At 38.3% G+C, this 12586-nt stretch overlaps 1 protein-coding gene across 3 annotated transcripts in view; it reads right to left on the bottom strand.

Moving 5' to 3' along the window:
- LOC132681763 (butyrophilin subfamily 1 member A1-like) overlaps window positions 1-12586 on the bottom strand; it is a 97908-nt gene that overhangs the window by 27990 nt on the left and 57332 nt on the right. The gene's annotated exons all lie outside the window — the stretch shown is intronic.

The raw sequence follows: 12586 nt of genomic DNA, 5'->3' as shown, positions 1-12586 counted from the left end.
ACAGAGGTGGTGCCTCATGTCTGCTGTAAACAACCAACCGTCTGACTTCCTGAAACCAGGATTTTGTTTTGTATTAACCCAAACTCCTAACCCTGAATACCTTCCAGTCCCTTTCCCTCATGTCCCCAAGTTAATGTTCACAGTTTCCTTGTCTCTTTGTGCACATCCATCAACATGTTTGTAAGCCTCTTGATCCTAATGAAAATGGAGGAAGGACCCTTATTTGGGGCTCTTGTCTTTTCCAGGACATTATCTATCTCTCACTTTTCATCCTTCACCCCGCTCTCTTGCTGGCTAAGAGAGAATGTTAGACTTAGAACCTACGACAGATGGTGATCCCAACATGATAGAAGGAAAGGGGGACTACTGGCCAATGTGGGCAAGGAGCCAACATGGTCAGGAGGTGAGACACAAGGAGTGTGGGATGCCATGAAACAGGTAAGAAGCTCCAAGAAAAAGGGGAACCTGGGTGGCTCAGTCAGTTAAGCATCAGACTTCAGCTCAGTTCATGATCTCACAGTTTGTGGTTCAAGTCCCACATTAGGCTCTGTGCTGACATCTCAGAGCCTGGAGCCTGCTTGGGATTCTGTGTCTCCCTCTCTCTATGCCCCTCCACTGCTCTCTCTCTCTTTATCTCTCTCTCTCTCTCAAAAATAAAGAAACATTAAAAATTAAAAAAAAAGAAGCTCCAAGAAAAAAAAAAAACACATCTGGTATAGTCTCTACCTGCTGAGGTAAGAGATAAAGTGAAACTATATTAGGATTCTCTGTTGCAGAACTCTCTGAAAGATCTCCCATAGGAAACTCCCTAGCTCTTGACTCCCTAGCCTCTGAACAAAAGCTCTATATTTGAATTCTTCAGTCACTATGAGAGACAGCAAGGATGACTCAAACTATAAGGCTCTCCTTAAATTATTGCTGGCTGTCCAACAAAATTGCCCTTGGTTCCGTAAACCAGGAACTTATGATTTTGATGTGTGGGAATGAGTAGGGAAAACATTAAAGGCCAGGCATTCTTAAGGAGCTAATGCCCCCCTGAAGTAAACCTCACTTGGTCCGTCATCTGCACTGCCTTCTCCCCTTGAGCTCAGACAACGTATATGAAGATATAGAGTTATCTAAGATGAATGGAAAACCTTGGCCCACCTATAATCAGGCAGTGCCTCTGGCACCTTTACAGCCAACAGATACTCCTCCTCCCCCCAAAGGGTGGGACGACATCGAGCCTCAAAAAACTTCATCAATCGACTCTGATAAGGTCCTTACCCCAATGCAAAAGTGCCTTAAAAAAGTCCATAAGGCCTGTGAATCCCGGCTGTTTCCTGTTGTGAGGCAAAATGGACAATATGTCCATGAAAGCTTGCCCTTCCAAACAGTAAAGGAATTACAGAAAGCAGTTCAACTCTACCGCCTTCATATCCCTTTTACGATAGGTATTTTGGAAACTATTTGTGGCACTTATTCCAAGTGTGTCTGTTGCTGGGGCTGTCTCGTGAAAATCATCCTGATTCCAGCCCAATATGCTGTCTTTGCTCAGGAATTTCATGATGCTTGTGTGGCTTGTGCTGTGCAGAACTTTGCTGCTGCTATTCTGGTGTCTTTTGAACAATTGTCTGACACGAGGCAGTATTCCCAACCAAGGTAGCAAGCCCAGCTCCAATTATTATCAGTAAAGCAATGCGCTGAAATAGTGCAGTGTATTTTACACAGGCTATCCCTAATATAGGAGACTCTAACTCTCTCCCTCTCTCTCACCGTTTCTCCCTATACTCTCTGGTTACTCTAATTATATCTAAGGGCCTTTCTCTCATTCATTTCCTGAATTAAAGACTGATGAATAGAGCCAATTGTCTCTGCCTACTGTAACTTGGAATGGAAATTTTAAGGAATATTCCTAAGCAGCTGCCAAAACTCCTTTTGTTTCTGGGAACTTCCCAGTCTTCTCTGGCCTGACATATACTGTCTAATTCCACTAGTGGAAAACAAAACAAAACAAAGCAAAACAAAACAAAACAAAACAAAACAAAAATTGGTATCTGCTCATCTCTTCAATACCTCAGAGGGCATCAACTCCTTCTCCCGAGGCTATCAAAAAGCAAAAAAAAATATCCCCTTAAATTTTAGATTTCTTCACTGGTTCCATGGGAAAATATTAACAGTGGTAAACTTTTAAGGGGACATAGATGAAATATTATTAATATAGGCATGTCTTTCAAATTATAAAACTTTATTCTACTAAGGTTTACTTAAGTTCAAATAAGCTCATGTTATCTCTCTTCCAATTTATTAACAAAAGGATAACTTAAAATAATGGTTAACTTTGTTTGCCTCATAGTTTTCATAGGTATTTGTCAAGATAGCTTTCAGTGTCTTTGGTGACCTAAACCTTTAACATTTTAAATAAATGATAAATTGAATTGAGTTCGTTGGACATGTAGATCTCTTCCAAATCAAATGGAATGATAAAGCTTTGCCTACTAAACATGGATTTATGTTTCTGACTTCTTAAAATAAATAAATAAATAAATAAATAAATAAATAAATAAATAAATGTTTAAATTCATGCTTTATGTTTAAAGGATTCATAAGTTTACCACCTATTTTTTTTCTGATGTAACAGACAATTCACAATTGATCACTTCTTAGTTTTCAGTAGAGACTAAGGTTTCAAACAGTTAAAATTCTGCTAAATGTAGTTAAAACTGATAAAAATAAGAAAAGCAACTCTGTATCTAGAAAAGTAGGAGATATGAAAGAAAAATATAAGAAATGGAACTATATTTTTGTTGAAGGTAAAAGAAAGTAATTTTGCCCTAAATGAGACTGGTTACTTGGAGAAAAATGTCTTGGGACAAAATCTAAATGCAAAGAAAAGTTGTAGAATGTTTGTAAAGAAAAATATTTAAAAATAAATTTTATGTATGGACAGGAAGGACTAAGGTTAAAACAAATGGATTTTAGAAGTACACAGGGTTACAATTATAATTCCGCCTCCTTTTTTTTTCCAAAGGCTGGTAAAATAAGGACAATACTCATCAAAATGAGGTTGCCAGCCTCAGTCTTCCACATTTGTGTTGTTCCTGTTTAGCAGAGGAATGGGTGCCTATGGCATGTGAGGGATGGATGATATATGAAGAGCTTTTACTAAGATACATGGGAGCCATTTTACTAAACTTAGTCCACTGTATGCCACAAATGGATGTCCACATGGATGAAACATATTTATGTGGGCATTGTTGAGAAAACAGGGGGATAGACCTTGACTTTGGCCCTTTAGCCCCCTCCTTCAATTGCCAATGATCAATAAGTAAGTTACTGTTGAACTTAAATAAAATTAATGCATCCTATGACAACCAGAGAAAAAATACATTTTTGTTAATGGTAATAAATAAATAAGTAAATAAGAAAATGAATATAATTTTAATTAGAAGGGTAAAACAACAGGACAACACATCCTTTTAAGTTGCTTTACTTAAACCTTGGTTAGAATTACCTATTCCTTATAATCCACAAAGTGAAACAATTTTAAAATGAGCATATATTATGCTCAAAAACATGTTACATAAAACAAAAAGGGGGAGATACCCCTGGTTGTTTGCATTACAACCTCAGCTCCTTCTTAATTATACTATGATTACTCTTAACTTTAAAAATCTTAATCCTCAAGGACTAACTGTAGCTGAGTGATATTCTTCAAAATAAGATAAGCCCTCTCACCCTATGGTGTTGTACAAGAGCCCTGAAGGGGGGTGCACATGGTCTGGGCCCACTAAACTTCTCACCTGGAGTTGAGGGTATGTTTGTGTTCTTTCAGATTCCGAACCACTGTGGATCCCCTGTCAGTTGGTGAAGCCATACTGTGGCAGGGTGGAGACCCCTAGGATATGTTCCAATGAACCAAGACTTCCAGAGAATGACTGAGTGAGCAGTCACTGGCCCTCTTCTTCAAGATGGAAGAAGCCTCTTCATGGACTCCTCATCCTGAAACCACTCCACAAAAGCAAGTCCTTGCTCCTGATATAATATGGGGCAGCCTTAAACACCTGTCTAAACAGGCCAGCATCTCTTACAACACAATGGTACTGCATACACCCCTGACTCGCACCTGATAGCCATGATCTCCATCATTGACAGAAATTCAATATGGGTAACTCTGATGATATTCCTTGCCCTCTTTTGTCCATGCCAAGCTCCATATTCATATTGGGCTCATCTCCTTAACCCACCTATATTTGATAGCCTAACACTCTTAGACCAGGATATTCCTATTAGCAAAAATGACCCTGAGTTCATGGGAGGAGCCAATCTTAACCCTCCCTTCCAAGCTGAACAAAAGCATTGGCTTGACATGCTAAGACCTCAATGGTGGCTTACTTCAGCACCTCCTATGTGTGTTTTTAAACTCAACAACTTATCTGCTTTCCTTAAACTAAAAACCAACTAGCTTTTACATGTACAGCCCAAAACCTCTACAAGCCCAGATATTATAACCTTTTTCTCAGCTGCAAGTTTTGGTATACCTCAACAAAAAACATATCTCACACTCCTAATGTTGTAGCTTGCTCTAGTCTCAAGTATTCAGACCACCCCTGGAACATTATTCCTCGGACAAACTGCTATGGAGAGACTGATCATAATCTTTACTGGGGAAATTGGACTATTATTGACATGGGTCCTAGAGGACATCTTGAAACAAAATATTCTAATAAGACCATATCCTTTTACCAGTTTAGTAAGGAGAGTATTTTTTGAAAAGTTGGAGGTTTGTCTGACCCTATAATTTCTGCTTATAAAGTAAAATTAAAGAATCTTGGCTTGTTAATCTTTGGATGCTAGGTCTTCCCCTCTTCACTTGTACTATTAGCCATGGTGACATTTATGTAAAACGGCATGTTAACCTAACTTGGGCCTCCCTGTACAATGGACCACTATTTGTGTCCCTTCTCTCTACATTCTCTTTACTACCTCCACCTTACAGATCTGGCAACTTGGAAATAATTATAATATCTCTACTTCCCAAGGCTGGTTTGTGTCTTGTGTAAGTAATAATACTATCACCCAATTAAATATCTCCTCCTTATTAGTACTTAGCGCATCTCAGCCTGGGTTCCTATTAATAGCTCTGATATCTATATGCATCCATCAGGACTAGGTGCTCATTCCAAGGTTATTCAACACTGGCACTCTGCTGTATGGCAAAAAAAAAAAAAAAAAAAAAAAAAATTGGCCTGTTAATCATGGGCATCCTAGCAGCAGCAGTAGGCATTATCGCCTCTGCCTCTGCATCTTGAGTCAGCTTACATCATACTATCCATACAGCCAATGTCCTTAATAAATTCATGGTCAACACTACCACAGAATTTATTAAGCCAGATCCCCATTAATAAACAAGACTTGGCCGCCCTCAAGGCTCTTGAGGCTACAGTGTAATTTATTAGAAAGGAACAGGAAGCTTTGTTTCTCCACTCTAAACTGCCCTATGACCCTAACTACCAGCATATTTGTGTGACTGGAATTCCTTATAATCATTTCCAGTCTTGGGATGCTGTCCAGACACACCTTCCCAGTGTCTTTTCTTCCCACCTTTCGACAATATAGAAATTTAGATATGACATTGAGCCAACAGCTACAATATGCAGAGGATCAGCTTAAAAATGAATGGGCTGATTCCTGGGAAATGTGGTGTGACCTAAATCCTTTCTCACTTATGGCTAGCACCCATCTCAAATTCTGAATAACTCTGAGTAGTAGAATGCTTTTACTATGCCTCCTTTTATGTCTTTGCAGAATTACTCTTCAGGCCACCCAAAAGCAAAGGAAGAACCAGGAGCTCATTATAATGGTTCTCAAATACAAAACTAGAAGAACCAAGAAAAACAAACAAAGAAACAAAAAAAGGAACTGTGGGGAATAAGCTTAGAAACTCCCTGGGCTTATACCAATGGGTTAATAAGGCATAAAGAAATACAAAGCCATAGGGTGCTCACACCCGAGTTTGGGTAAACAAGATTAGGATGCCAGGATAGAGAGGCAGATGCAAAAACACCCAGAATAGAGTGAGGGACAAAAGGCCACAATACAAAGGTATATAAGGTAAGCAAGGTTAAGAATTCAGGGCAAAAACTCCCCCCAATGTAGTATGATAGCAGAAAGCTGCTTCCACAGGAGGGAAGGACCAACTTAAGTAAATAGGGAAATTGTGCTATACACAGCTGCACTGCACTGCAGATGAAGCTTTCCTGAGTGGAGATGCTTAAGAAAAGAAAAGGTGCATTTATTAACCCTGAGATCATGTGTCCTACCTGTCTCATCCCCTAAGCTAGCTAGGATAAACAGGGGTGGTCCTCTAACCTTCTTCCTGACTGACCGGCACCAAGATTTTGTTTTGTATTAATGCAAACCCCTAGCCCAGAATATCTTCAAGACTCCGTTTCCTGCATGTCCCTAAGTTAATGTTCACAGTTTCATTGTCTCTTTGTGCACGTCCATCACCATGTTTGTAAGCCTTCTGATCCTAATGAAAATGGAGCAAGGACCCTTATTTGGGGCTCGCATCTTTTCCTGACATTAGCCATCTCTCGCTTTTCATCCTGTGTACCACTCTCTTGCTGGCCAAGAGAGAAGTGTTTAGACTTAGAGTCTACAACATATGAAGTCACTCAAAGAGAATGAGAGTAAAGTATATATTTCTGTATCTCATACCTATCCTTAGGAGAGTGCAAAATGTGAATATCTTAAACCTTTATTCACCCAGGAAGATTTTTATTTTTTAATGGAAGAATAATTGATATGATGTACTTTATTAGTTTCTGGTATAAAACACAGTGTTTCTATACTTATATATTTTATTAAATCATAGGCAAAATGAGTCTATTTATTATATATTGCAATCCAAAATTTATACAGTACAATTGAATACATTCCATATGGGGTATATTACATATCCATGCTTTATTTCTTTTGTACCTGGAGAATGAAAACTTTTAATTGCCTTTACCTGTTTCATCCCCACCACATCCCCTATAACAACTATCAGTTTGCTTTCCATATTTCATAATGGTTTCTACTTTGTTTTGTTTAATAGTTTGTTTTGATATTTATATTCCACATGTAAGTGAAACCATAGGGTATTTGATTTTCTTCTTTTGATTTACTTCATTTAGCATAGTACCATCTAAACATACCCATGCTGTCTTAAATGGCAAGGTCTTATTTTTTTTTATGGTTAAGTAAATTTCCATTATATATGTACACAAAATTACTATGTTATCTTTATCCATTCAAGTCTCATTGGATAATATGTTACTTCCATATCTTTGTTATGTAAGCAATGTTGTGATAAACATAAGAGAGTGAATGCCTTTTTGAGTTAGTGTTTTCATTTTCTTCAGATAAATGCCTAGTACTGGAGGTACCAGACAATACAGTAATTCTATTTTTATTTTTTTAAGGAAACCCAAACTGTTTTCAATAATTGGTGCAATAATTTATATTGCCACTGACAGTTCACAGTATTCCCTTTCCATGCCTTTGCCATGTATTGTTTCCTTTTTGATACTTGCCATTGAGACAGGTGTTAGATTATATCAGTATGTGATTTTGATACATACTTACTCAATGGTTAGTGATGTTTAGCATATTTTCCTGTGACTGTGGGCCATATGTATGTCTTTTTTTTGTAAAATTCTAGTCATATATTTTGCACATTTTTTAACTGGGCTCTTTGAGTTTTTGTTATTGAATCACATGATTTTATTATATATTTTGGATATTAGTCTCTTATCAGATAAATGATTGGAATATATATTTCCATTCACTAAGTTTTCGTTCTGTTAATTGTTTCCTTTGCTTGGGAAAAAAAAACATTTATTTTGGGACAGTCTTAACAGGTTTTTTTGTTTTTTTTTTCTCTCCTTGCCTGAAGAATCAGTTTAAATAATTATTGTTCAGACTGTTGTCAAGGAATTTACTGCTTATGTTTTCTTCTAAGAGGATTATGATTTAGATCTTACATTTACATGTTTTACCATTTATCAGTTTACTTTAGCCTATGGTGTGAAAATGGTCAAATTTCATTATTTTGTAAGTATCTGTGTATAGTCTTCTCAACATCAAGTATTGAAAGGGTATTTTCCCCATTGTATATTCTTGCCTTCTTTGTCATTGAATAATTGATCGCATAAGTGTGGAATTGTTTTTGGGTTTTCTATTTTGCTGTATTGATCTATCTATTTGTCTACTTTAGTGCCAGTAAAAGTACTGTTTTCATTATGGTAGCTTTATATTATACTTTAAAACAGGAGAGTGATACCTTCAGCTTTTCCTTCTTTATCAAGTTTGCCTGCTTCAGAGCTAAGAAGGCTGCATAATAGGAGGTTCCCAGGCTTTTCTCCTTTCTCAAACACACTAGAGAACTGTCAAATCATTCTGAATACCCAAGAAATCAAACTGAGGACTGATAGAAAAAGCCCACCCTTGATGGAGAAAAGAGGACACATCAAGGAAAGTAGCAAATGCAGAGATATGGTTTAGAGACACATGGACCCTAGGTGCTGGGGAGGGGAGAGAGTCCTGGTTGCAGAGAAAGACATGAGAGCAAGGAAAACACAGGGGAATGCACAAGGAGGAGGCTTCCTCAAAGCCATTGGCTGGGACAAACAGAGGGACTGATATCCTTGAGGTTTTTTTTTTTTTTTTTTTTTCCAACAGGCTTAAAGTCTGGAGATTTAAAAGTCAGTGGCCTGGTTGAGAAAGAGGCCAGAGAGCACTGCAATGCTCCTGGCTAAAAGTCAGGCAAACAACTTAGAGGCAAACAGCATGAAGATGAGGATCTGAAACACACCAACACTGGAGACACACAGGGGAAGCTTCTTTGCTCTTCTGACAGTGCTTCTCTGAGAACAACAATGCAATAACCCCTCACTGGAGATAAAGGATTTGGTTGTTGATGTTTCAATCCCCCACCTTTCAGCATAAACACAGAACAACATTTAGTAAATCCACAGTGCTGAGACTGGCTGCCTACCCTGCTTACACCAAGTCCTCCCCACTGTGTTCAGCCACTATTCCCCTCATCTGTCAAGTGTGCCTCAGTCCCAGCTAGACAAGCTTCTTCTTCAGAGGACAAGCAGAAATTCTGCCCAACCATGTCTCACAATCAGTGTTAGGCAAAGCTTCAGTCGTAGTTGAAGTCACATCAGTTCTTATTTAACAAGCAGACCAGAGCATACCTAGATAAAATTAGACACACTCTGGCAAAGGTCCAAATACTTCCAAGTCAGGCAAAGTCTACCTCTCAAGCTGAATGCCATAAATGATAGTGCAGCCAAAACACAGGAGCAGAGTATATGTAGGTCACTCCAGAGAGACTCCCTAAAGCATCAGGTCCTGGACACTATATGACCCCTCATAAAGCAACTACTCTCAGTAGCAGTAAATGTAACAGGCATTCCTAGAATCACTGAAAGTCAGAGATTTAGAGAAAATTCCAGGACTGAGAAATCATCTGTTATGACACAAAAATATAATATCAAATCAGAGATCTAAGTAAAACCTATAAAGGTACTATTCCTGAAGGATAATTTAAAGCAGCCATCATAAGATTCTAGGCGGGCTTGAAAAAAATTGGAAGATTTTAAGGAGGCCCATAAAGTCTTTATCTCATTAAAGAGATAAAAGAGACCCTTTATATCTTTAAAGAGATAAAAGAGGTAAACAAACAAACAAAAAATTAGTCAGAAGTGAAAAATGCAATAATTGAGATTTGAAACATTCTGAATGCAATGGACACAAGAATAGAAGAAGCAGATTAACAAATAAGTGGTTAACAATATAGAATAAGGGAAACTATGAACTTCAACAAGAGAGAGAAAGAAGAATTATGAATCATGAGAATGGACTTAGGATACTCAATGAATCCATGAAACACAAAATTTTTATCAGAGGAGTCACAGGATAAGAGACTAAAAGGGGATATAAGGTTTGTTTGAGTAAATAATAGACAAAAGCTTCCCAAATTTGGTGAGAGAAACAGCCATGTAAATGTAGGAGGTATAGAATACTAGCGTAGAAATCAACAAAAGCTGGCCAAAACCAAAAATATTGTAGTTCAGTGGGCAAAATATTCTGATAATGAGCAAAGATCCAAAAGCAAGAAAGAAAATAATTCCTGACATTACAAGGGAAGAGCTACAAGGTTCACTGCAGATCTCTACACAGAAACTTGGTCAGACAGAATGGTTTGATATAGCCAATGTCCTGAAAGGGGAAAATCTTCAGCTAGAATACTGTGTCCAACTAGGCTATCACATATAACATATGGGATAAAAACTTTTCAAGAGAAACAAAAATCTAAAGGATCTTATGTCCACTAAACCAGTCCTGCATGCAATATGAAGGGAACTGTTTGAGTGGGAAGGAAAGACAAAAATGACAAAGATAAAAAAGAAAGGAGAAAACATACCAGCATGACAACAAAACAAGTAATATAATAACACTAAATACATGTATATATACTTACTCTGAATGGAAGTAAACTAAATGCTTCTATCAGAAGATGTACAGTATCAGAAAAGAACAAAAACAAAACCAAAATAAAACAAAAACAAGACCCTTCTATATGCTGCCTATAAAAGACTCATTCTAGACCTCACAACGTCTGCAGATTGAATGGTAAAGAATAGAGAGAAACATTTATCATGCAAATCAATGTCAAAAGAAAGCCAGAATAGCAATACTTATCTCAAACAGTAGACTTTAAACCAAAGACAGTAACAAGAGATGAAAAAGGATACTATATCAAAATAAAATGGCCTATCCAACAAGTAGATCTCAAACTTGTAAATATTTATGCCACCAACATGGAAGCACCTGAATATATGAAATAATTAATAACAAACATAAGAGGGGTTGGTCAATATGGTGGAGATATAGGGGGACCCGATGTTCCCGCATCTCTCAAACAAAGCTGTATAGAAGTTAAAGTACTTTGAACTCTGAGAGTCCAGGAGTCAAAGAGACAGTCACTTTCAGGCACTCACTGAGACAACCTAATGGGCCATAGGGGGGTGGTTGAGAACTGGGAGAGATAAAACGAATGTCAGGAGTGATCTCCTTCTGTGGAGAGACAAAGGAAGAGAAAGAAAGGCTGGAGAAGCATAGGACTGTATATGCACAAGAGAAAGATCACAGACTGGGATAGACAAAGATCCAATCTCTAACTACAGAGCTTTCTCCAGACTGGGGTGAGCATCCCGGATTGCTCACCTGGGGAGGGGAGGAGCCAGCCCTGGGCTTTGTGGCTAAGTCAGGAGTACAGTCTACAGAAAGAGAAAGTGATCCCTTCCCTGGTGTGTTGTGGGATAGGACAAAGTCAGCCTGTTTCTGCTATCCAGGGACCATATATCAGGAAGCATGAGGTGGCACTCCCCCAATACATTGGGCATATGGAGTGAGAATTTGAATTCTAGGCTTACACCAGAGGACGGGAGTCAGTGTAGCAAGACAAACCACCTTGTTAGCACCCAGGCACAGGGAGGATGGCTTGATCAGAGTGGTTTGGGACACCTGGTCCATGGAGGAAAGACTGGGGTGATGCATTTGTCTCCCCCCACCACCAAGGTGGGACTTCAGGGCTCACAGTGGTGGTAGGACCCACCTACACCAAATCAACCCCCTCAGCATCTGGTAACTGCATATCTACTGGAGGGGGATTGACATTGAGGAACCACACAGGCCCTCTTCCAGACCAGTGCTGTTGCATTGCCTCATTTAATTCTTGGACAATTCTTATTATATAGATATATTCTTCCTTCCTTTTCTCCTACTTATCTCTTCCTTCCTCTAATTGCTTACTCAGGTTGCTGGTTTGTTTAAGCAGAAATATTTAATACATTCTCTTGATACATGTTCCACACCTCCTTCTTTATTCTCCTTTCTTCTCTCTGGATTAAGCCATATAGTTTCCCTGTCTGGACAATTTTCTTTTCTTTTCTTTTCTTTTTCCCTGCCTCCATCTTTATTTTCCTTTCTCTCTCTCTCTGTATTAAGCTGTATGGTTTCTGTGTCTGGTCACTTTTTTTTCTTTTTCCCCGCCCTGTCACTTCTCTCTTTGTATGGGATAAAGCCTCTTCCATCAGCACCACCTCCACTCTGTTGTTTACTTGTAGCTTGTGTTTCTAGGTTTTTTTTGTTTGTTTGTTTGTTTTTGGGTGTTTGTTTGTTTGTGTCTTTGCTTATTTTTTTTCTGTTGTTTTTTTTGTTTGTTTGTTTGTTTGTTTTCCTTTCCAGGTCTACTTCAAGGAACAAATCAAAGCACACCTGGTGGAAGATACAAAACATCAAAACAATTAGGGAGATAATGCAACCAGAGTCACAACAACAGAGAGCAAGTAACACACTTCAAAAAACATCTCCTGAAGGGCCATGACCTGAAACAGTATATGACCACACTTTAATATAGTAGTGCTCACAGGTGCAGGACATATGACAAAGTTTTCAAACACATAAGAGACAGAAAACTAACCAAAATGATGAAATGGAAGAATTATCCTCAAAAGAAATTCCAGGAAGAAATGAAAGCTAAATA

The sequence above is a fragment of the Panthera onca genome, chromosome A1 (assembly GCF_046562875.1).
Source record: "Panthera onca isolate mPanOnc1 chromosome A1, mPanOnc1 haplotype 2, whole genome shotgun sequence".
Classification (NCBI taxonomy): Eukaryota; Metazoa; Chordata; class Mammalia; order Carnivora; family Felidae; genus Panthera; species Panthera onca.
The sequence above is the reverse complement of the archived record's forward strand: the minus strand, read 5'-3'. Positions and strand labels throughout refer to the sequence as shown.